This window comes from Heterodontus francisci, chromosome 14, assembly GCF_036365525.1.
Source record: "Heterodontus francisci isolate sHetFra1 chromosome 14, sHetFra1.hap1, whole genome shotgun sequence".
Taxonomy (NCBI): domain Eukaryota; kingdom Metazoa; phylum Chordata; class Chondrichthyes; order Heterodontiformes; family Heterodontidae; genus Heterodontus; species Heterodontus francisci.
In genome coordinates this window covers 100,856,912-100,883,351 of record NC_090384.1, presented here as the reverse complement: position 1 = coordinate 100,883,351, position 26,440 = coordinate 100,856,912, and the positions used below count along the sequence as shown (strand labels likewise).

Below are 26,440 nucleotides of genomic sequence, written 5' to 3'. Positions count from 1 at the left end.
AATGACAGAACGTTAATGTTATTTTAAAGTTGTTTACCAGAGAGTGGTTTTGAACAGGAGTGAAATTAAATTGCTGTGAAATTAACGATAACAGAATCAGTTGGCTGCAATTCCGCTAGTAATTGAATATTCCTGGTGGGGCCACAATGGGAGGCGAATTGGTTTGCGTGTGCATCTGTTGTAAGCCTGACCTTTCACTCTGGGAGGTAGGTTTACATTACATGGGCCAGTGCAGCTGCCTCTGCCTGTGGCAGCTGGGGTGAGTCTTAACAGGTGCGAGCAGCCTCAATGCAGTTCTCAGTGAAATTGTTCAGTAGTTGGACACGTGTCTTATTCTGCACTCAGTGCCACTGAATGAACAAATGTGTGAAATGCAAGTCGCGTTGGAACCTTACAGCACAGAAAGAGGCCTCTCCGTCCACTGTGCCTCTGTTGGATGTTTGAGAGAGCTATCCAATTCATCCCACTCTCCCTGCACTTTTTCCCCCCTACCTCTGCAAATGATTATTTTTCAAATATATATCCAACAACAACAACTTGCGTTTATTTAGAGCCTTTCATGTAGTAAAATGTAGGCAAAGGCCTGGCAAATGGAGTATAATGTGGGAAAGTGGGAAATTGTCCACTTTGGCAGGAAGAATTAAAAAAAGAAGCATATTATCTAAATGGTGAGAGATTGCAGAGGGATCTGAGTTTCCAAGTACATGAATCGCAAAAGGCTCATATGCAGGTACAGCACGCAATTAGGAAAGCTAATAGAATGTTATTGTTTATCGTGAGGGGAATTGAGTACAAAAGTAGGGAGGTTATGCTTCAGCTATACAGGGCATTGATGAGACCATATCTGGAGTACTGTGTACAGTATTGGTCTCCTTATTTAAGGAAGGATGTAAATGGGTTCAAGGCAGTACAGAGAAGGTTTATAGACTAATACCTGGAAAGGACAGGCTGTCTTATGAGGAAAGATTGGACAGACTAGGCTTGTATCCGCTGGAGTTTAGAAGAGTAAGAGGCGACTCGATTAAAACATGTACGATCCTGAGGGATCTTGACAGGGTGGATGTGGAAAGGATGTTTCCCCTTGTGGGAGAATCTAGAACTAGGGGTCACTGTTTAAAAATAAGGGGTCGCCCATTTAAGACAGAGATGAGACATTTTTTCTCTGAGGGTCGTGAGTCTTTAGAATTCTCTTCCTCAAAAGGCAGTGGAAACAGAGTCTGAATATTTTTAAGGCAGAGGTAGATAGATTCTTGCTAAGCAAGGGGGTGGAAGGTTATCGGGGGTAGGTGGAAATGTGGAGTAATCAATTCAGCCATGAACTTATTGAATGGCGGAGCAGGCTCGAAGGGTCGAGTGGCCTTCTCCTGCTCCTAATTTTTATGTAAAACATCCCAAGGTGCTTCACAGGAGTGATTATCAAACAAAATTTGAAACTTAGCCACTTAAAGAAATATGAGGGCAGATGACCAAATGCTTGGTCAAAGAGGAAGGTTTTAAGGAGTGTTTCAAAGGAGGAAAGCAAGGTGCAGAGTTTTAGGGAGGGAATTCCAGAGCTTAGGGCCTCGGCACCTGAAGGCACGGCCATTAATGGTGGGGCAAAGGGAATTGGGGACGCGCAAGAGGCCGGAATAAATTGAAAGAAGACTTAAAATGAGAGATATTGTTGTGGAAATAGATTTGTACTGTAATCGGATTGAAGTGACCTGTGGTCATGGCGGGAGGGATGGGGAGTGGTCAGGCAGTGCCTAGGGGGAAAGGGACAGGCACCCCATCGATCTGGCCAAGGCCACTGGGGCGCATGCACTGTTTTGCTGAGTTCTGCTGGATTATGTTAACACAGTTCCAGAGCTTAGGGCCAAGATGGCTGAAGACAGGGCTGCCAATTTCCAGTTACTGCTATAGGGAGCTCAAAGGGGTTATATTTCTGTAGCTTAGGTGAGCATTGGTGTAAAACAGTGAGAGGTTGCCTTCGCCTTAGCCATTGCCAGACCAAGTATTGCTTCGTGGTGTCAAAGAATATAAAGCGTTCAAACACTCTGTTATTACTTATCCTTCAACTCAGTCAGACCTTTGCACGCACGGTTCAGCGGCGTCACTGAATGTAAAGTGGCTCATCGTTTACATTTGCATCAGATCAAATGCAATTCACTGGCTGCAAAACATTTTGGGATGTCCTGCCCTTATAAATGCAGGTTTCCTGTCTTCTGTGGATCACCTGACCTGCGTTAAGACTTTGTAAAGATTACACACAAACTTATTCTGTGCTTGTTATCCATTGATGCACTTTAGCTATTTGGCCGGAACTCACTGGAGTGGGGCATCTTGCGGCGAGCCCTGTTTGTTAGCCTGGTTCCTGCACCCTTCAGCTTGAAAATGTTTTTGCCCTGTAATTTGCAGGGGGTGTGAACTAATACCAGTGCGTTGAGGAATACGGGGCATCGGGGACCTCAGTGAATGACGGAACCAACAGTCTGTCTCCTTAACTGCAGTGTTTTGAAAATTGCATTGTGCTTTTTGTCCAGTTAAGGCTACCAGATGCACCTATACTGGCAGAGGGTGTCTGTAAGCAAATAAAGGAATCCATGTTCTTAACAGCATGCAGCAGTTCTGTGTCTTAGTAACTGTGACTGAATATTACTATCCCAAGAACATCACAATGGCGACAGGGTTGGGATCCGTGTGGGAAACGATGCAGCCACCTGGTTGGTAGTATTGATGACGGCGCTGTTGATGAAGCCATCAGGGACAATCTGATAATCCACTAGCTCCTTGATGACCAGGTCATGGACCTACTCGGGATGTCGTCCATGTCTCCCTTGGGATAAAGGCACTCGGCCAGGACCTTGCTTTTCTAGCCATGAGCCGTAAATGTAGCCTTCCCTGAAGAAATATTTGTTCTGCAACGGGGCCCTGTCCACCAAGTGGTTCCGGTAAATGCCCTTCTCGGCCCGGGACACCATATCATCGATATGTGTCTGAATCTGTGCGGATGCCCTGTTTCCCCCGCCGGGCTTCTCCTTGCTGCTCATCATCTTAGTCGCTGTGGTTCTTGCTGTGCTCGAACCCCTCGCTGCCGTACACCCCTGGCAGCCCAGTAACGAGATATGGGGATTGAGAAAGAAACAGAGGAATGACTGAGAAGGAAATCGGGTGAATTGAGAGTCAAATCAGATCCCGAAAGAAAAGTCGAGAGGAAACAAAGATTGAATTAAGAGAGAGAGGGAGCAAAGACACCAGAAGGAAAAGTAAGACAAAATGTAAAATCTTAAATTTGACATGTTCCTCGAGGAACTTTTGACTACCTGCAGGAAAGAGATTGAACAGTTTAAACTGTTCCCTTTCTGGACCGAAAAGCTTGATTGACATTTCATTAACAATGATCACGCCATTCGAAGGGTGCTAATGCTCTTAATTATCAGCCCTAACTTTCAGCAGCAAGTTCATGGGCAATTAATGTGCAGCTGATTCTGATAATGACGGGGCGACTAAAGGCGAGATGTGATTTAAGTGAGCTAACAATGGGATGGCATCAATTAATTGGCAACTTCTAGAGAACCAAAACTGGTGATTTTTCATGTACTTTTGGACAGAACTGCTCATTATTCTGCCATTAACACTCTCTCTGAACTAATGCTTTGTCTTTCACCACACCATTAACACTCTCTTTGCCTTTATCCCATGACATCTTCTGCCCTCTGCCCTAACACACACCTTCCCTTTTGTTCTCTTCCCCCCCCCCCCCGCTCCTCCCACCCTTTTCACTTGCTTAAAATCTAATCCATTTCTAACCATTGCCAGTGCTCGTGAAAGGTCACAGACCTGAAACGTTAACTCTGCTTTTCTCTCCCCTGATGCTGTCTGACCTGCTGAGTATTTCCAGCACTTTCTGTTTTTATTTAAAACTATGGTATATCTCTTAATTCACAAATCAGCTAGCGAGTTCAGGGAATTAACAGCATGCACAGTTAATACACCCTTATTTTACCAACAAGAGTTGGGTCGATATATCAGCGATAACTTGCAACTGTGCTCCCATATAGGAGAATGTTATGAAGCATTTAACAAGGGGACATTGAGCAGGCATAAGAGAGATTCGATTGACTCATTCTGTGCTGTAATGACTCTATGACTCTGACTAAAATGGGGAGGAACTGGTTGATTGAGGGAGCAATCAAAAACATGTTTTTTTTGCAAAGGAGGCAAGGAAAGTGACAAGGTGGAATGTTTTAGGGAGAGAGTTTCAGAGGGTAGTGACTGATAATGGGGAGCAGTGAGCTAGCTGGAGTAAAGGTGCAGTGTGTGTTCTGGGACAGGTGGTTCACACAGATAGGAAGGGACAAAGGCTGTAGAGAGATTTACAGACCAGCGTACACTGGGCAGTAGTTAGCACATGTAGTTTGTCAAGCCGCAAGAGGTAATGGGAGTGTAGGAGTTACAGCACAAATAAAATCAGGTTGCAAAATTTTGGATTAATTGAAGGTTGTGGAGAATGGAGGTGGGGAAATCTTCAGTATGTGTAAGGCATGGATTAATGTTTCAACAGCAGAAAGAGTGAGGTAGGAGCATAAGTAAAGAATGCTCCTGAGGACATATTAGAAGCTGCCAGGATTCAGGGTATAAAATGAATGAACAGTTATGCATCCTTCAGACTGCAGTGTTCTGAATTAGTTATTTTTAGCCTTAGTTCTCTTTTATGGTGACTGTTTAATTATTTATGATTTTGTTCTTCAGACGAGGTTCCCTTTGCCCAGTCATCAGTGTTTGCTCAGCGTCTATTCAGCCATGTATTAAAGGGCCACTGTCATTGTGAAAACGTACCTGGAAAACATTGAATTCATCTATATGTAAATACTACCTCAGGATGCCACACAGTGCCTCACAGCTGCTGAAGTATTTTTTTGAAGTGTAGTCACTGTTATATTGTAGGAAATGTAGCAGCCAATTTGTGCACGGCAAGCTTCCACAAACGACACTGTGATAATGGCCAGTTTATCTGTTTTAGTGACATTGGGTAAGGGATAAATGTTGTCGAGAATACTGGGGAGAGCTGCCCTGCTCTTCTTTGAAATAGTGCCGAGGGATCCTTTTATGTCCACCTGAGAAGGCAGACGATTTAATGTCTCGTGAAAGATGGCACCTCTGACAGTGCAGCGCTCCGTCAGTACTGCATTGGAGTAATGATATAAATCATATTGATATAGGTCAGAGGCATATGGAGTGACTGTGACACAAATGAAATTCACTTTCCTTCTGAAGCAGTCATATTTGCTGAATATTTTTTGGAATGGTAAGTGAGCGCCCTTTTATAATGCTCTTAATATATTTCAGTTAACTGCTTAATTGCTGACGGGGCCTGAACAATTTTAAGTGGGAGTTAGAGACATGAGGATTCGTTTTGCGACCAGTGCTGTTCCTGTACATTTCTTTTCACACTGCCATGCTAAACTCCTCATATGCACTTGTAAGAAAACTAGGCGGAGAATGTCAAAGCCTTGGAGGGGGTGCAGAGGAGATTTTTGAAAGTGGTGCCATGGATGAGGGACTTCAGTTAAGTAGAGAGACTGGAGAAGTTGGAATTGTTCTCCTTAGAGCAGTGAAGTTTTAGGGGCGATTTAATAGAGGTGTTCAAAATTGTGAGAGGTTTTGATCGAGTGGATTTGGAGAAACTGTTTCCAGTGGTAGGAGCGCCGGCAATCAGAGGACTCAAGTTTAAGGTGATCAGAAAAAGAACCGGAGGGAAGATGAGAAGACACTTTTTTTTTTAACACCAGGGGTTAAGGGGCTTGAATTTTAGTCGCCTTTGGGGCTGGGAACCGAGGTGGACGGGCACTAAAAAAAAAAAACAGTCTGCTGGTTCTCTGGCTCTGTCCAGTCCCTAGGCCATTTTCCTGGAGGCGGGATTGGGGGAGGGGAGGGCGACGGCGGCAGGACTACCTGCACACATGAGGCCCATTCACGGATGTCGACTGGGATTTTCCAACAGCAGCAGCTTATATTTATATTGCACCTTTTAACACAATAAGACCTCCCAAGGTGTTTCACAGGAGCACTATAAAACAAAATATGACACCAAGCCACATGAGGTATTAGATCAGATAACCAAAAACTTGGTCAAAGAGGTAGTTTTTAAGGAGTGTTTTTAAAGGAGGAAAACAAGGTGGAGCAGGTGAGGGAGGGTATTCCAGAGCTTAGGCCCCAGGTAACTGAAGGCATGTTCACCAAAGGTGCAGCGATTATAATCAGGGATGCTTAAAACGCCAGAATTAATGGAGCCAAGATATCGTGGAGGGTTGTGGGGCTGAGGGCGATTACAGAGATAGGGCAATTACAGTGATAGGGCGGGGCAAAGCTATGGAGGGATTTGAAAATGAGGATGAGAATTTTAAAATCAAGATATTGCTTGACCGGGAGCCAATGCAGCAAGCACAGGGATGATTAGGGAACAGGACTTGGTGTGTATTAAAACATGGGCAGCAGAGTTCTGAATGACCTCCAGTTTATGAAGAGTATAATGTGGGAGACCAGCCAGGAGTGTATTGAAATAGTCAAGTCTGGAGATGCCAAAGGCATGAATGAGGTTTTTACCAGCAGATGAGGTGAGACAGGGGTGGTCAGGTGACGTTACAGATGTGGAAATCGGCGGGCTTAGCAATGGCACGAATATGTGGTTGGAAGCTCATCTTTGGGTCAAATATGGTCAGACTCTCAGACTCTCCTTGCCTACCTGGCTGGGTACAGCAGCAGCCGCAGGCCGACCTGTAGATGGATTACCATCCCCCCCACCCCCCCACCTCCCAAACAGTGGTGGTCCAGGTGCAAAGGCCTTTATTAATTTAAAGTTTGAAAAGTTGGAGAGAGGGTGCCTCCATTTTGAAGTGTCCTCTCTCTCATTTACCTGCCATGGCATCCTGCAGCTACTTTCAAGCTGGAAGACCTCTGATTGGCTCTCCAGCTTTGAGAGCCTGCCTGATATCCTTAATTGGACCTGCCCTCTGGCCAGTAATTGCTCTGGGGAGAATCACAATGAGTGACAGTTTCCCACAAAGTGTGGGCTTCTGACCCCCATTTCAGCTCGATGGCGAGGTTCAGAAACCCACAGAGAAACTCCTGCCCGTGATCAGGATTGCACATCCTGAAAAGGCAGTGGAAGCAGATCCAGTAGTAACTTCCAAAAGGGAATTGGCTAAATACTTCAAAAAGGAAAATTTGTAGAACTATGGGGAAAGACCAAGGGGAGTGGTACTAATTGGATAGCTCTTTCAAAGAGCCAACACAGGCATGATGAGCAGAATGGTCTCCTTCCATTCTGCTGTAAGAACCTCAGTGTAAAATAGGATGCTGATGCATGAATGTCTATTTTGCCTTATTGCCTAAGATGAATTTCCCTCCTGATAAACTTACATGAATGAGCTGTACAGCAGAACTCCACCACTCGAACAGAAATGATTTAACATTTGTGTTTAAGAAGGTGTACAGGGGAGTCAACCTCATGAATGTGAAATAGTCATAATGAGTACTTTGTTAGTCAGGCAATATATCACGCTGTCTCGTTTACATTTAAATGTTTCCCTTAACCACTTTGCAGCGTAAAAATGTTGCTTGTTCCCTTATAGCAGGTTCATTATGATGTTAGATACAGACATAATGGGAGGAACATGGGACACTTGCTTGCTAGCTTCTGGGAAAGTAACTGCCAGTCCAGTAACCTTTTGGGTTTTTGTGCACTTTGTCTTTCATATCCAGTGGACTCCATGCACTGTTATGAAGACTCCTTCAGTTAACGTTGTCCTGGTAACTGTGACGTCGGTGCTGGTTTGTGCTTTGCACGAGTAATTGTGACATGGGTAATTTTTACATTGCTTATTTGTTTTGTCACCTGCTCTGTGCGCTTGTGGGGAAGTCAAATCACTTTGTCACACACATCTGAGAAAGAGCAGACAGAGAAACAAAACAAGAATAGCAGCGAAACAAATCCAACTGAATATTGGGAAGACTGAACCCTTTGTCTTGGATTCTAGCTGCAAACTCTGTTCCCTCGCCACTGACTCCATCCCTCTCCCTGGCAACTGCCTGAGGCTGAACCAAATTGTTTGCAACCTCAGTGTCACACTCGACCCTGAGATAAGCTTCCAACCCCATATCCACTCCGTCAGTAAGACTGCCTATTTCCACCGTCGTAACATCGCCTAATTCCACCCATGCCTCAGCTGATCGACTGCTGAAATCCTCATCGTTACCTCTAGACATGACCATTTCAGTATTCTCCCGGCCAGCATCCCACATTCGACCCTCTAAATTTGAGGTCATCCAATGTTTTGGATGGTAGAATGCCCATGTCCTCACGTGCACGAAGTCCTGTTCACTCCATCAATCCTGTTCTCACTGACTTAAATTGGCTCCGGGTTAAGCAAGGCCTTGATTTTAAATTTTTTGTCCTGTTTTCAAGTCCCTCCATTGTATCACCCCCTCCCTATCTGTATAATCTCCTACAAACCTACAACCCTCTGTACTTCTCCAATTCAGGTTTTTTGAGCATCTCCAATTTTAATCACTCTACCATTGGAGGCCGAACCTTAGCTGCCTGGGCCCTAAGCTCCGGAATTCCCTCCCTTCACCTCTCTGCCTCTCTACCTCACTTTCCGCCTTTAAGATGTCCCTTTAAAATCTAGCTTTTTCACCAAGCTTTTGGTTATCTGCCCCAATATCTCCTGATGTTGCTCAGTGTCAAATTTTGTTTTGCAGCACTCCTGTGAGGCACATTGGGATGTTTTATGCTAAAGGTTCTATATAAATAGATGTTGCTTTTGTTCATTTAGAGGGTTAGTGATCCTGGACTGTGCTGGCGAGTGGGGAATTTGCTGGATCAGCATGTTGAATTTAGACGTGCTGTGTTAGCTGGAACTCTTTAAACTGTTATAGCGATGTTTGGTGAAAATTAAAAACTGCAAGTTTGCTTACATTTTGAGTGTCAAAATGACAAAAAGTAACAATGTAAAAAAAAAACCCCCACCATTAACCAAATGAAACAACCTCTTCATTTCATTACTATAGGTATCAACCCTGAATTGATTTTTCTCTCTGAAATGTGTTGTAACTTGTATTTGCTTCATCCAACAACACCGACTTGCATTTATGTAGCACGTTTAACAGAGAAAAACGTTCCAAGGCGCTTCACAGGAACTTTTATCAACGAAGATTTGACACTGAGCTACATAAGGAAATATCAGAACAGGTCAAGAGCTTGGGTAGGTTTTAAGGAGCATCTTAAAGGAGAGAGAGGTGGAGAGGTTTATGGAGGGAAGTCCAGAGCTTTGGGCCCAGGCAGCTGAAGGCATGGCTACCATTGGTGGAACGATTAAAACAGGGGATGCCCAAAAGTCCAGAATTAGAGGAGCGCAGAGATCTCAGAGAGGTGTAGGTCTGAAGGAGATTACAGAGATAGGGAGGGGCGAGGCCATGGAGGGAGTTGAAAATCGAGGCATTGCCAGACCAGATAATGACTTCAGTCTTCCCAATATTTAATTGGAGGAAATATCTGCTTCTCTAATACTAGATGTCAGGCAAGCAGCGTGACAAATCAGACACAGTGGAAGGGTCAAGAGGGGCAGTGGCAAGACAGACATGTTGTCGGCGTACATTTTAACGTGAATGGCTTTTGCTTTGATGAGAACATGTTTTTCTAACAGATTTATTTGACAATTGTAGTGTGGCCAATTCAATTATAATACTTTGGTGACCGGGTTTCTTTTTTAAGTCACAACCGTGTGACTCCTGTGCCTAATTGAGAGGTTGGGGTGATGGATGAGAGAGTGAAAGAGAGAGAAAGAAACACAACAGTCTCAGAACAGAATTAACCAGATGTGCAGCGGAGAGTCAAAGGGGGAAAAATTTGTTTCGGCCCAGAAAAGGATGTGCAGGGAACAATCTCAGGCCTGAACTGAGAGGCCCAAGGTGCACCTCATATTGGAACTCATTGAACCTCAAGCAGGCCTCAAAGATTGAGCATGCCTGCACCAGCAAGAGGGCCCTCCGGTAAGTCCTGAAAGGGGAGTGGCAGAGAGGGTTGCAGGGGGAGCCGGAAGTGGGTGGGGTACTGTAAGATGGGATGTTACGGGGAGTGAAGGGAGTGATCCAGTGGGGTGGGAGGACAGGGCATTGTTGGGGTGAGGCTTGTTGGCTGTTACTGTTTTGGGAGTCGTGGGGTGAGGATCTCTGGCTCCACATCCAACAACGGGTATTACTTTGTTTGGCCGGGTTCTGTAGCCATCCACGCTCAGCCACCAAGCCCCTGGGTATCCTAAACACGCACACTGCTTCTACTGCCTCAGGACAGTTGTGGCCTCAAACAGCTGTCGGGCCCCTCATTTGCATATGCAAAGAATCTACTGCTTGCTTCAGACACTTGCCCTGGAGGCCCAATTTTTTTTTTGGCCGACACCTGTATGTTGGGCAGCGCACTGATGGTGTGAGGAAGACCAGATCCAGGGGCCATAAATAATCACTAATAAATCCAATCGGGAATTCAGGAGAAGCATCTTTACCCAGAGAGTGGTGAGAATGTGGAACTCACTACCACAGGGAGTAGTGGAGGTGAATAGTATAGATACATTTAAGGGGAAGATAGATAAACACATGAGGGAGAAAGGAATAGAAGGGTGAGCTGATAGGATTGGATGAAGAGAGTTGGGAGGAGGTTCGACTGGAGCATAAACACTAACATGGACCAGGAGGGCCGAATGGCCAGTTTTTGAACAGGTCCGATATCCAAAATCCGACTGTCCAAAAACTGGACATTTTTGAAAATGTTCAGAGGCAACAACAGTTTAGTGTCAGTTGATCATAGTTACTTGAATTAAACTTGAAAAGACTGAAGGTACAACTTTTTATAGTATCTTCCTTAAAGAGTAATGTCAAGTCAATGCTTCTTCACTTCAATTTTCTCTTTGCCAATTTCTACCCGACTTGTTTTAAAATTGTGAATTGTCAGCAGTGACTGGCAGATCCTCCCTCCCAACAGTGCCCACTCCCTGTCCCAGGGCCGGGCTCCAGTCGGCCATGGGGGGCGGTACTTGGATGGGTGATGAGCCGAAGCCCATGGTTATCCTCTGGCTGACCTGGAGGGAAAATCCGAAATCTGGCACAGTCTCGGTCCTGAGGTTGCCGGATTTTGAATGTGGCCTTTACTGTAAATTCTATCTAATACTTTGTAATAAGTGTGCACTTCTCCTCTGCCATAGTGGAGGCTTAGGCCCCCCCGTTTAATGCCGCAAAAATGCATATGGGACCTGAATCCAGCTGTGAAAATAGGAGCAAGTGATCGATTCACTCACAGCTTGTCAAAGGATCTGACCCTCCTGACTATATCACATCTCTTACTGTGCCAGCTACAATGGGCCCATCTTGATATCACCATATGACAAATTGAGAGTCAGCTGTAGAGCTCCCATCAGAGGGAAGGGATATGAGTTTATTGGGAGTGTGATGCTTCTCCAAGGGTAGCACAAAACGGGCAATGGTGAGTCGTCAGTGCATTGCGGTTTCCATTGAAAGATGGTAGCTCGTTTGATTTTACCCTCTGTTAATGTCAGTGGGGGAATAAAAACAGGCAGTGTGAAAAACTGGGAGGACGACCCAATCCGGACAGATTCCCACCCGGACTGATTCAGTTAAAATTACCCCCAAGTTCCATAGCTGGGCTCTACACATGAAGAATGGAAAAACTTGGATTTCTACAGCACCTTTCACAACCTTAGGATGGCCAAAGCACTTTACAGCCAATGAAATACTTTCTTGAAGTTCGCTCACTGTTGTAATGTAGTGAAGCGTGGCAGCCAGTTTGAGCACAGCAAGATCCCACAAGCAGTAATGTGATCATGACTGGATCATCTTTCCTTTTCAGTGAATAATCATTATAATTGAGCATTAGGAATTTTGAGTGATTTGGACTCGGTCTGATGGCCTGAAGGTAAGACGAGGAGGTTATATCTTGTCAGTTTGGCTGTTCTGAGGACTGAGCATCCTGGTCGAGGTTAACGATAAATATACTGGGCCGAACCTTTGGTTGGTTAGTTAATTAGTTGACATATTGTAACACTTGTTATTTTTGCACAAAGGGCAGTGAAAATCTGACACTCCCTTCCCCTCAGAAGACTGTGGATGCTGGCGGACAGTTGGAGCTTTCAAGACGGAGATTGATGTTTGTTGGGCTGGGGTAATGAGCGATATGGAGCTAGGCCGGGTGAGTGTTGCTGAGATACAGATCAGCCATGATCTGATGAAATAACAGTGCAGGCTCGAGGGGCAGAATGGCCGCCTCCTATTCGTATGAACTTGGGATACAGAAAATCCTTGTCTCTTGTCTGTGGGTGTCTTTCATTTGAGGACAGTTGCTGTATTCATGAACTCTCCCACTGAAGCCTAGGAACTTTGCAGTTTTCCTCTGAGCTCGAATTTTAATCTTTCCAACCCTGTGGGTGATCGTTTCAATTGAAATATTCAACATAGATGGAGAACTCCCCATTTGAAACTAACAAAACGTCTTTCAGTAGCTGTAAAGACATTTTTAATCATTGCTGGCAATTTCACTGCACATCCCACTTGATTCCCAATGTCTGAGCATGTGCAAACATAGCTCTTGTGGGTTAATGCTACTGTATACTCAGGCCTTGAGTGTCAGAGCAGGGAGGTTGTGCTAGAACTGTATAAATACTAGTTAGGTCACAGCTGGACTACTGCATACAATTCCGGTCACATTACAGCATGGGTACAGAGGAGGTTTACGAGGATGTTGCCAGGAATGGAGAATTTTAACCATGGGGAAAGATTGGATAGGTTGGGGTTGTTTTCTTTGGAGCAGGGGAGGCTGAGGGGAGATTTATTTGAGGTGTATAAAATTGAGGGGCCTAGAGGGAGTGGATAGGATGGACCTATTTCCATTACCAGAGAGGTCAGTAACCCAGGGGGCATAGATTTAAAGCAATTGGTAGAAGGATTAGAGGGCAGTTGAGAATTTATTCCGCCCAGAGTTTGTGGGGGTCTCAAACTCACTGCCTGAAAGGGTGGTAGAGGCAGAAACCCTCATTGCATTTAAATACACTTGGATATGCAATTGGGATGCTGTAACCTACAGGGCGATGGACCAAGAGCTGGATAGCTCTTTTCCAGCTGGCGCAGATGTGATGGGCTGAATGGCCTCTTTCTGTGCCATAAATTTTCTATGTTTCTCCAGTAGGCACACAGACGGTGCCCTTATTAAGCAGGCAGTTTCCCCCAAGGCAGACTTGTTACATTATGCAGTTGAGCCACAGACAGTATCTGGGTACTGTACAGTATCTGGCACTATCCTGCCCTCCTTTGTCTATCCTGTATAGAGGTTGTCCAAAGGAACATGGTTCGAAGTAACACAAAAGCAAAGTACTCTAGATGCTGGAAACATTCAGCAGGTCTGACCGTATCTGTGGAGAGAAAAACAGAGTTTGTTATCTTTTATCAGAACGGGGAAAAGTTAGAATTGTAATAGGTTTTAAGCAAGTGAAAGGAGAGAGACGAACAAAAGGGAAAGTGTGTGATAGGATGGATAGGAAAGATTCAATGACAAAAGAGTTGGTGGTGACAGGCCAAAGGGAGTGGTAATGGGACAAGTAAAGAAACAAAAGATGTGTCTAGAGGAGGTGTGAATGGCAGGATGATAAACAGCTGCTGATGATGTAAGCAAAAGCAAGAGAAAAACAAGACATTAAAACCAAGACCTGCAAAGAAAAAGAAAGCAAAATGGAGGCAAGGGTTATGGTCTGAAATTATTGAACTCAATTTTGAAAACAGAGTTCAAAGTAAGGTTGAATTACAGCAGGGTTGTCCAACCTTTTTGGCTGGAGGGCCGCATTACGACTTTTGCATGACCTTGGGGTGGGGGGCGGGGGAGGAGGCCAGTGAGCAAATTTCAAAAGATAAAGGCATTAATAATTTATCTTACAAATAAAAGCAACAACAAATGTGCATTTTTGTGAAGAAGCTTTAAATGAGAAGACAAATTTATTGACTCACTTTCTCGTCACTATATTGAAAACTGATTGAGTGACATACATGGCATTGATTTGCTTGCATAAGTAGTCAATCTCTGCCCGCACACTTGATGTAGCAATGCAGAATATTCTGGATAGATGTCCATCTTTCAGGAGAGACATTGATCTCTCTCACCCCTCTCCCCACACTCTGTCTGTATCTGTCAGTCTCTGTCTGTTGCATTCTCTCTACCCCCCGCCGACTAGGTTGACAGATTGAAAGTTTTGTGCAAAAGATGAAAGGGTGCTTTGAAGAAGCACTTTTACGCAGCAGATAGTAATGACCTGGAACTCGCTGCCCACAAGGGTGGTGGAAGTTGAGACAATCAATGACTTCAAGATGGCCACCTGAGAGAAATAGACTTGCATCGAGCTGGGGAGTAGGACTGACTGCATAGCTCCGTGAAGAGCTGGTATGGACTCAATGGGCTGAATTGCCTCCTTCCGTGCAGTAAATGACTCTGACACTATCTCCCTGCCTTCTCTCCCCGCTCTCTGTCCCTCCCCCCCCCGACTTAATAGCTATTAGAGACGTGGTTGCAGGGTGACCAAGAGTGTAAACTCAATATTCAAGGGTATTCGACATTCTGGAAAAATAGGCAAAAAGGAAAAGGAGGTGGGGTAGCTTTGTTAATAAAGGAGGGTATCAGTGCGGTGGTGAGTAGTGATATCGGTGCAATAGATCGTGATGTGGAATCAGTTTGGGTGGAAATAAGGAATAGCAAGGGGAAGAAGTCATAGGTGGGAGTCGTCTATAGGCCCCTGAAGAGTTGCCTCAATGTAGGACAAAGTATAAAGTGGGAAATAATGCAGGCGTGTAAGAAGGGCGCTACAATTGTCCATGGGTGATTGTAATCTGCATATTGACTGGACAAATCAGATTGGCAGAGGTAACATGGAAGACAAATTTGTAGAGTGCATCAGAGATTGTTACTTAGAGTAATACGTTGCAGAACCTACTCAGGAACAGGCTATTTTAGATCTAGTAATGTGTAATGAGGTAGGATTAATAAGAGATATCGCAGTTAAGGATCCTCTAGGGGGTAGTGATCACAACATGGTAGAATTTCAAATTCAGTTTGAGGGTGAGCAACTCTGGTCTCAAACCAGTGTCCTCAACTTAAACAAGGACAATTAGAGGTCTGAAGAAAGAGATGTCTAAAGTGGGCTGGGAAAATAGACTAAGGGAAAGGTCAGTGGATGAGCAGTAGCAGACATTTAAGCAGATATTTCACAACTTTCAGCAAAAATTTATCCCGGTCAAAAAGAAGGACTCAATCAGAAGGATAAACCACCCGTGGTTAACAAAGGCGGTCAAGGAGAGTATCCGATCAAAAACTAAGGCATAAAAAGCAACGAAAACTAGTGATAGGCCAGAGGATTGGGAATTTTTTAGGAACCAGCAGCAGATGACTAAAAAGCTAATAAAGAGGGAGAAAATTGATTATGAAAGTAAATTGTCAAGAAATATAAAAACAAACAGCAAGAGCTTCCACGGGTATATAAAAAGAAAGAGTAGCTAAAGTGAGCGTGGGACCCTTGAAGGATGCGACTGGAGAATTGATAACCGGGAACAGGGAAATGGCAGATAAGTTAAACCAATATTTTGCATTGTCTTCACTGTGGAGGACACTATAAACATCCCACAGATATCAGATAAGCAAGGAGCTAATAGGAGGAAAGATCTTGCAACAGTCTCTATCACGAGGGACAAAGTATTTGACAAACGAATGAGACTAAAGGCAGATAAGTCGCCAGGACCTGATGGACTGCATCCAAGGGTTTTAAAGGAAGTGGCTGCAGAGATAGTGGAAACATTGATCGAAATATTCCAGAACTCACTGGATCCCGGGAGGGTTCCAGCAGATTGGAAAACCGCTAATATGACACCCCTGTTCAAGAAGGGAGGGAGACAAAAAGCAGGAAACTATAGGCCAGTCAGCCGAACACCAGTCGTTGGGAAAATGCTAGAGCCCATCATTAAGGAAGAAATAGCAGGACATTTAGAAAAGCTTAACGCAATCAAACAGAGTCAACATGGTTTTGTGAAAGGGAAATCATGTTTGACAAATTTGCTGAGTCCTTTGAGGATATAACAAGCAGAGTTGATAAAGGGAAACTAGTAGATGTAGTGTATTTAGATTTCCAGAAGGCATTCGATAAGGTGCCACATGAAAGATTATTGCACAAGATAGGAGCTCACGGTATTGGGGGTAATAAATTAGCATGGATTGAGGATTAGTTAACACACAGAAGACAGAGAGTCGGGATTAATGGGTCTTTTTCAGGTTGGAAAGACGTAACTAGTGGAGTGCCACAAGGATCAGTCCTAGGGCCTCAATTATTTACTGTCTATATTAATGACTTGGAAGAGGGGGCAGAGTGTAATATATCCAAATTTTCTGACGATACAAAAATAGGTTGGAGGGCATGTTGTGATGAGGACATAAGGAATCTGCAAGGGGATATAAATAGGTTGAGTGAGTAGACAAAAACTTGGCAGATGGAGTTTAATGTAGGAAAGTGTGAGGTCATGCACTTTGGTAGGAAGAATCAAAAGGCAGACTATTATTTAAATGGAGAGAGACATCAAAAAAGTGCAGCACAGAGGGATCTGGGTGTTCTTGTGCATGAAACACAGAGTTAGCATGTAGTTGCAGCAAGTAATTAAGAAGGCAAATGGAAGTTTGACCTTTATTGCTAGGGGGTTGGAGTTTAAAAATATGGATGTCTTGTTACAACTGTACAGGGTGTTGGTAAGGCCGCACCTAGCGTACTGTGTACAGTTTTGGTCCCCGTATTTAAGAAAGGATATACTAGCATTGGAGGCAGTTCAAAAGAGATTCACTAGGCTGATTCCTGGGATGAAGGGGTTGACTCATCAAGAACAGCTAAACAGGTTGGGCCTTTATTCATTAGAGTTTAGAAGAATGAGGGGTGATCTTATTGAAACGTACAAGATTCTGAGGGGACTCGACAGGGTAGATGTTGAGCAGATGTTCCCACTAGTAGGGGAATCTCAAACTAGGGGACATAGTTGCAGAATTAGGGGACACTCATTTAAAACTGAGATGCAAAGGAATTTCTTCTCTCAGACGGTAGTGAATATCTGGAATTCTCTATCCCAGAGAGTTGCGGAGGCTAGATCCTGAAAGTATTTAAAGAGGAGGTGGATAGATCTTTGAAATATCGGGAGTTGAGGGCTATGTGGAGCGAGCACAAAAGAGGAGTTGAGGTCTGGGGCCGATCAGCCATGATCTTATTGAATGGCAGGGCAAGCTTGAGGGGCTGAGTGGCCTACTCCTGCTCCTGTTTCTTATGTCCTTATGTTCCCTCTTTGTGCCCCCCTCTCTCTCCCTGTCCCCCTCTCTTTCTGTCTGCCCTCTCTCATTCTCTCCTCACCTCTCTCTCTCAGTTGCAGAGAGCAGAATGCTCAGCAGATGGTTAGTCAGTTCTTTTAAAAAAAAAAAGATCGCTGTCAGTTTCACAGCTGACAGCTGCTGATGTCAGGAACGGCCATTTCCCAATAGACTCAGAGTTTTCTGGCTGGCTTTTTTAACAAAAAATCAAAACCTTGCAGAAAACTCCAAGTCTGTTGGGAAATGGCTATTCCCGATGGCAGCAGCTGTCTGCTGTGAAACTGACAACGCAATAGTTTAAAATCCGGTCTGACAATGGGAAATTTCCCATCTCCAGTCACGGACCCCTGGTGAGGATGAGGAATGGCTCCGGGTACAGTTTACATCTGCAGCCCAGTTGCAAACATTTGGCTGGCGGATCCTGGCCCGCAGTATGTTGGACAACCGTGAGCTACAGTTTCTTTGTAGGCAGAGATAATGGGAGTTACAGGTTTATGTGCGACTATTCACTAGCTTCTTTGTTTAAGTGGTTAAAGAAAGAACTTGTATTTATATAGCACCTTTCACAACCTCAGTATGTCCCAAAGCACTTTACAGCCAATGAACTACTTCTGAAGTTTAGTCACTGTTGTAGGAAATGCTGCAGCCAATTTGCACACAGCAAGCTCCCACAAACAGCAATGTGATAATAACCAGGTCACCTGCTTTAGTGATGTTAGTTGAGGGATAAACATTGGCCAGGACACTGGGGAGAACTCCCCTGCTCTTCTTCAAAATAGTGTCATAAGATCTTTTACATCGACCAGAGAGGGCCTCAGTTTAAAGTATCATTCGAAAGTCAGCACCTCCAACAATGCTGCACTCCCTCAGTATTGCACTAGAGTGTCAACCTAGATTTTGTACTCCAGTATAAATGAGTTGTTGCTACTCAAGGTTCCCTGCGAGAATGACACTTCGATGCTCTGTGAACAAAGGACAATTTGTATCTCGATCTGGCAGGAAGCCATTGTCAGGCGGTGAAATAAGTCAGTAGCAATGCTGCGTGACAAAGCTGCTCACCAGCTCTGGGAAGGAAAACATCAAAAATTGCATTGTTTGAGACTAAAAGGAGCTTTGTCTGGATCTTGACATCGCACGATAGCAATCTAATGGTGCTGTGGCTTTCAGCAACATTAATCTCTGAAAATATTTCTCAGATAAAAATAGCAAAAAGAAAATCATGTCTATTTATGTCTGACTTCATCTTCCTGGATATCCTCCACTTTCTCCATAATATATATATGCTTGGGCAGTGGTAGCATTCCAGCGTCAGAGTCAGAAGTTCATGGGTCTCGCCCCACTCCAGAGATTTGAGCACATAATCTAAACTGATCCACCCTGTGCAGTACTGAGGCAGTGCTGCACTGTCAGAAAATACTGCCTTTTAGATGAGACGTTAAACTGAGGTTCCGTCTGCGCTCTCAGGTGGATGTAAAAGATCCCTTGCACTATTTTGAAGAGCAGGAGAGTTACCCCTGATCCCCAGTATTAATCCCTCAACCAACATCATTATAGAAAAACAGATCATCTGGTCATTGCCACAGTGCTGTTTGTGGGAGCTTGCTGTGCGCAAATTTTCTGCCGCGTTCCCTGCATTAGAATAGTCATTGGCTGTAAAGCACTTTGTGATAATCCGAGGCAGTGAAAGGCGCTACATAAATGCCAGTTCTTTCCTTTTTGTTTCTTTCTTTCCTGCTGGTCCTCCTGTTTGTCTTCCTTTCTCTCCTTCTATTTGGCTCTCATGTGTTTTCTTTCCTGGTCATCTCCTTAATCGGGAGCTGAACACAGGGCTAGGAGTCCGAGCAATCACTGGAGGACGCGGCTCGGAATGGGAATGTATTTATGGACACGGGAGTCGGGCGCTGTAGACACTGCTGTTTCCCTGGCAACTTGACAGATCTTGGCCTCGCCTGCATCCCAAGGACACCACAAAAAAAATTGAAGAAAAGAGAAACTTACATTTATATAGCACCCTTCACAACCTCTGGATATCCTAGAGTACTTTGTGGCCAAGGAACTGTTGCAGTGTAGGAAACACAGCAGCCAATTTGCACACAGCAATGTAATAATAACTAGACAATCTGTTTTAGTAACGTTGATTGAGGGAATAAATATTGGCCAGGACACTAGGCAGAACTCCCTTACTCTTCCAATAGTGCCACAGGATCTATTACATTCACCTGAGAGGACAGACAGGGCTTCAGCGTAACATCTCATCTGAAAGACAGCACCTCTGACTGTGCAACACTCCCGCAGTACTGCACCGGGAGTATCAGGCTCGATTTTGTGCTCAAGTGGCTGGAGTGGGACTTGATCCTTATGACTGAGAGGCACAAGAGCTGCCCACTAAGCCACAGTTGACACTTTGTGCATCATTCTGCTCAATCGCAGAAATAGCCCCCGAAGCTTTGATCAAGAAATCACTGATGCGGCTACGTTCACATTTTCAGTCTGTACCTGTTACTAATTTGCATTGTGCTTCCCTGCCTCTCGTTGATATTTAGATGGTTGAAAAATGAGCAGCGGTACATGATTTCATATGAAGAGTGGCTGCTGTTAATGAGTTAAATGATGATTCTAGAGCAATTAGCATTGCTTAATTAAGTTCAATCATTTCATAATCCAAACAAATGTTTTCCAAAGAGACAGTATTGAGAGGCCTTATTTAGACTAAGGAAGAAAGTTCTACTCAAAATGGGTTGGTCTGAACAATTTTCCCAAGCCATTTCTTTGTTCTATCCTGTGTACGGAAGGAGAGCCCTTTTAAGGCAATAGCCTTAAGGGGTTGACAATTTTGGACAGAGATGAGAAATTTCTGCGCTCAGTCTTTGGAATTCTCTACCCCAGAGAACTCTGGAAACTCAGTTGTTGAATATATTCAAATCAGAGATGGACAGATTTTTGGACACGAAGGGAACCAAGGGTTATGTGGACAGAGCAGGAAGGTGCAGTTGAGGTAGAAGATCAGCTATGATCTTGAATGGCAGAGCAGGCTCGAAGGGCCAAATGGCCTGTTTCTCCTCCTATTTCTTATGTTAAGTTGGCCCAGGCATGACGAGCTGAATGGCCTCCTTTTGCACTGTACCATTTTATATATGATTCAGTGAAGTCTTTGTACCATGGATTGATTCTGATCAGAATTGGGTTGGGAGGAAAAGTTCACCTGCTATTGCTGAGGCAATCTCTTTAAGCAATCACAGTGCCATCACTCAAACCATAACTGCAGCTTGTGATGCTTTTATTTTTATCTGCCCTTGACCCAGGTCTGTCTCTTCAGAACAAGAAACAAATCTGTAACCAAACTCTCTCTTAATTTCAATCATTACTCTGCGCTGCGTAGAACCTTGAAGGAGGCGGTAAGTTTTTGGGAATGTCATTCTTCAGCAAGTGAATGGGACCAAATTGGAAAAGAAAAAGTAAAGGAGGGAAGCAAGAAACACAGGGCTAGATTTTACCAGGCCCTTGATATCGGGTCTGTGGCGGGGAGGGGGGGGTGGTTCCTGAAGATGATTCCAGAAGAGGCCCGGCCCAATCCTCCCGGTGGTGTCAGCGAGGCTCCGTGAGTGATGGGACCTAAATTACAATGTTCAAATGAATAAAATAATTCTTTTTTTTTAAATTTCCAAAATATACTTTATTCATTAAAATCTGTAAAAAAAAAAAAAAAAAATACAGCACCAAAAAATACAAACATTGCAAGGGAGATCAGTTTCCTTCTATACAATCATGAGTTGCCTCACAACCCTTCCATTTCACGTTTGTCATGCCATATAAATTTTTACATTTTACACCAAACGAAAATTTTCCCGATACAGTTCGAGGGGTTTTCCATGGATCCAGCCCCTCCGTTCTGCTTGGTGGGGGGACCTTACACTGTGGTCTTTCCCCATTGAGCCTTTGCAGCGGCTGCTCCAAGCTTTAGTGCGTCCTTCAGCACGTAGTCCTGGACCTTGGAATGTGCCAGTCTGCAACATTTGGTGGTGGACAACTCTTTGCACTGGAAGACCAGCAAGTTTCGGGCAGACCAACGGGTGTCTTTCACCGAATTGATAGTCCTCCAGCAGCAGTTGATGTTTGTCTCGGTGTGCGTCCCTGGGAACAGCCCGGAGAGCACAGACTCCTGTGTTATAGAGCTGCTTGGGATGAACCGCGACAAATACCACTGCATCTCTTTCCACACCTGCTTTGCAAAGACACATTCCAGAAGGAGGTGGGCAACCGTCTCTTCCCCACCACAGACACCTCGAGGGCATTGTGCAGAGGGGGTGAGACTTCGGGCGTGCAGGAAGGATCTGACTGGGAGGGCTCTTCTCACCACCAGCCAAGCTACATCTTGGTGCTTGTTTGAAAGTTCTGGTGATGAGGCATTCGGCCAAATGACTTTGGCGGTCTGCTCGGGGAACCATCCGACAGGATCCCCCGTCTCCTTTTCCCGTAGGACCTTGAGGACATTCCGTGCAGACCACTGCCTGATGGATCGGTGGTCAAAGGTGTTTTCCCGCAGAAACTGCTCCACGAAGGATAGGTGGTACGGCACGGTCCAACTGGATGGAGCGTTCCGCGACAATGTGACCAGGCCCATCCTTCGCAGCACCGGGGACAGATAAAACCTCAGCACGTAGTGACACTTGGAGTTTGTGTACTGGAAGTCTACACACAACTTGATGCAGCCACACACAAAGGTGATCATCAGGATGAGGGCCACGTTGGCTACATTTTTCCCGCCCTTATCCAGAGGTTTGAACATCGTGTCCCTCCGGATCCGGTCCATTTTAGATCCCCAGATGAAGCGGAAAATGGCTCAGGTGACTACCACAGCGCAGGAGTGGGGTATGGGCCAGACCTGCGCCACGTACAGCAACAACGGGAGCACCTGGCACCTGATGACCAGGTTCTTACCCACAATGGAGAGAGGTCGCTGCCCCCGCATGCTCAACTTGTGTTGTACCTTGGCTACTCGCTCCTCCCAGGTTTTGGTGCACGCCCCGACCCTTCTGAACCATATCCCCAGCACCTTCAGGTAGTCTGACCTGACGTTGAAGGGGACACAGGATCGGTCAGCCCAGTTCCCAAAGAACATGGCCTCGCTCTTGCCGTGGTTAACTTTGGCTCCCGAGGCCAGTTTGAACTGGTCGCAGATGCTTATCAGTCTGCGCACGGACAGCGGATCCGAGCAGAAGATGGCGACGTCATCCATGTACAGGGAGGTTTTAACCTGAGTGCCTCCACTGCCTGGGATTGTCACCCCTCTTATGCTCGCATCCTTCCTAATAGACTCAGCAAAGGGTTCAATACAGCAAACAAACAAGACCGGGGAGAGAGGACAGCCCTGTCTGACTCCAGATTGGATCGGGAAACTTTCCGATTCCCACCCATTGAATCTCCTCCTTTTTGATAATGAGATGACTGAGACTATCTACACTCCCTTGACTAGGCTCATCATCCACCAAGTCCTTCTCTTTGGTGAATACTGATGCAAAGTACTCATTTAGTACCTCGCCCATTTCCTCTGGCTCCACACATAGATTCCCTTCTGTATTATAAAAAAGCCTTGGGATTTTCCTTAATCCTGTTTGTCAATGACTTTTCATGACCCCTTTTAGCCTTCCTGACTGCTTGCTTAAGTTGGTGAGACCACACCTGGAGTACTGTGCACAGTACTGGACTCATTTAAGGAAGGATTTAAATGCGTGGAAGGTAGTACAGAGGAGGTTTACTAGACTAAAACCTGGAATGGGTGGGCTGTCTTATGTGGATAGATTGGACAGGCTAGGCTTGCAACTGCTGGAATTTAGAAGAGTTAGAGGCGACTTGATTGAAACATATAAGATCCTGACAGGGTGGATGTGGAAAGGATGTTTCCCCTTGTGGGAGAATCTTGAACTAGGGGTCACTGTTTAAAAATAAGGGGTCGCCCATGTAATGATGATGAGAAATTTTATTTCTCCTGAGTGTCATGAGTCTTTGGAATTCTCTTCCACAAAAGGTAGTGGAAGCAGAGTCTTTGAATATTTTTGAGGTAGAGGTAGATAGATTCTTGATAAGCAAGGGGGGGGGGGGGGGGGGTGGAAGGTTATCGGGGGTAGGTGGAAATGTGAAGTAATCAGTTCAGCCATGAACTTATTGAATGGCGGAGCAGGCTCAAGGGGCCGAGTGACCTACTCCCGTTCCTAATTCGTATGTTCGTATGTTAATCTGAAAGACGGCACCTCCAACAGTGCAGCACCCCTTCAATACTGCACTGGGAGTTCTTTTCTTTTGGGCCTCCTTATCTCGAGAGACAATGGATACGCGCCTGGAGGTGGTCAGTGGTTTGTGAAGCAGCGCCTGGAGTGGCTATAAAGGCCAATTCTGGAGTGACAGGCTCTTCCACAGGTGCTGCAGAGAAATTTGTTTGTTGGGGCTGTTGCACAGTTGGCTCTCCCCTTGCGCCTCTGTCTTTTTTCCTGCCAACTACTAAGTCTCTTCGACTCGCCACAATTTAGCCCTGTCTTTATGGCTGCCCGCCAGCTCTGGCGAATGCTGGCAACTGACTCCCACGACTTGTGATCAATGTCACACGATTTCATGTCGCGTTTGCAGACGTCTTTATAACGGAGACATGGACGGCCAGTGGGTCTGATACCAGTGGCGAGCTCGCTGTACAATGTGTCTTTGGGGATCCTGCCATCTTCCATGCGGCTCACATGGCCAAGCCATCTCAAGCGCCGCTGACTCAGTAGTGTGTATAAGCTGGGGATGTTGGCCGCTTCAAGGACTTCTGTGTTGGAGATATAGTCCTGCCACCTGATGCCAAGTATTCTCCGAAGGCAGCGAAGATGGAATGAATTGAGACGTCGCTCTTGGCTGGCATACGTTGTCCAGGCCTCGCTGCCGTAGAGCAAGGTACTGAGGACACAGGCCTGATACACTCGGACTTTTGTGTTCCGTGTCAGTGCGCCATTTTCCCACACTCTCTTGGCCAGTCTGAACATAGCAGTGGAAGCCTTACCCATGCGCTTGTTGATTTCTGCATCTAGAGACAGGTTACTGGTGATAGTTGAGCCTAGGTAGGTGAACTCTTGAACCACTTCCAGAGCGTGGTCGCCAATATTGATGGATGGAGCATTTCTGACATCCTGCCCCATGATGTTCGTTTTCTTGAGGCTGATGGTTAGGCCAAATTCATTGCAGGCAGACGCAAACCTGTCGATGAGACTCTGCAGGCATTCTTCAGTGTGAGATGTTAAAGCAGCATCGTCAGCAAAGAGGAGTTCTCTGATGAGGACTTTCCGTACTTTGGACTTCGCTCTTAGACGGGCAAGGTTGAACAACCTGCCCCCTGATCTTGTGTGGAGGAAAATTCCTTCTTCAGAGGATTTGAACGCATGTGAAAGCAGCAGGGAGAAGAAAATCCCAAAAAGTGTGGGTGCGAGAACACAGCCCTGTTTCACACCACTCAGGATAGGAAAGGGCTCTGATGAGGAGCCACCATGTTGAATTGTGCCTTTCATATTGTCATGGAATGAGGTGATGATACTTAGTAGCTTTGGTGGACATCCGATCTTTTCTAGTAGTCTGAAGAGACCACGTCTGCTGACGAGGTCAAAGGCTTTGGTGAGATCAATGAAAGCAATGTAGAGGGGCATCTGTTGTTCACGGCATTTCTCCTGTATCTGACGAAGGGAGAACAGCATGTCAATAGTCGATCTCTCTGCACGAAAGCCACACTGTGCCTCAGGGTAGACGCGCTCGGCCAGCTTCTGGAGCCTGTTCAGAGCGACTCGAGCAAAGACTTTCCCCACTATGCTGAGCAGGGAGATTCCACGGTAGTTGTTGCAGTCACCGCGGTCACCTTTGTTTTTATAGAGGGTGATGATGTTGGCATCGCGCATGTCCTGGGGTACTGCTCCCTCGTCCCAGCACAGGCATAGCAGTTCATGTAGTGCTGAGAGTATAGCAGGCTTGGCACTCTTGATTATTTCAGGGGTAATGCTGTCCTTCCCAGGGGCTTTTCCGCTGGCTAGGGAATCAATGGCATCACTGAGTTCCGATTTGGTTGGCTGTATGTCCAGCTCATCCATGACTGGTAGAGGCTGGGCTGCATTGAGGGCAGTCTCAGTGACAGCATTCTCCCTGGAGTACAGTTCTAGGTAGTGCTCAACCCAGCGGTCCATCTGTTTGCGTTGGTCAGTGATTATGTCCCCCGATTTAGATTTGAGGGGGGTGATCTTCTTGATGGTTGGCCCAAGAGCTCTCTTCATGCCATCATACATTCCTCTGATGTTTCCGGTGTCTGAGGCCAGCTGAATATGGCTGCATAGGTGTTGCCAGTAGTCGTTTGCGCAACGCCTAGCTGTTCTTTGTGCAGTACTTCTGGCTGCTTTAAGTGCTGCGGATGTTAAATCGCTGGGGGCTTTCTTGTAGTTCAAAAGTGCAATGCGCTTAGCGGCTATGACAGGTTCCAGCTCTTCATTATGAGATTGAAACCAGTCTGCATTTCTCTTCGCACTTTTGCCGTAGGTGGTCAAAGCTGACTCATAGATGGCGTCTCTGATGTGGGCCCACTTGGTCTCAGCATCCCCTGTGGGAGTGTTTTGAAGGGCTGTTACAAGTGAATTTAGAAATTTTTGTAACAGCTGTGGGTGAGAAATTCTGCTCGTGTTGATGCGCGGGTGGCCCTTCTGCTTGGAATGATGCAACTTCTTTGGTCTGAGTCTAACCTTGCTGCACACCAGGGAGTGGTCGGTGTCGCAGTCCGCACTGTGGAAGCTGCGTGTGATTTGAACACTGTTTAAGGCGGCTCGCCTTGTGACAATGAGGTCTAGCTGGTGCCAACGACGTGATCTTGGCACCTTCTTCTGGCAGGGCAGGGATCCTGAAGAACCAAGACAGCATGGAGTGGGCTTCGCCATCAGAAACTCCTTGCTCAGCATGATAGAGCCTCCCTCAAATGGCTCGGAACGCATACTGTCCATCCGACTGCTCACCACCTCTGGTCCA

The 26,440-nt window shown here is 45.6% G+C and overlaps 1 protein-coding gene across 5 annotated transcripts in view; it reads left to right on the top strand.

Annotated features, from left to right (window-relative positions):
* Window positions 1–26,440, top strand: part of mapk8ip1b (mitogen-activated protein kinase 8 interacting protein 1b) — a 248,713-nt gene that overhangs the window by 15,414 nt on the left and 206,859 nt on the right. Inside the window, exon 2 of one of the 5 annotated variants that reach the window (XM_068046627.1) lies at window positions 20,722–20,814. The exons of the other annotated variants lie outside the window; for them this stretch is intronic. The gene's annotated coding sequence lies outside the window, so the exon portion shown is untranslated. The remainder of the gene's footprint in view (window positions 1–20,721; window positions 20,815–26,440) is intronic. 5 annotated transcript variants of the gene reach the window in all.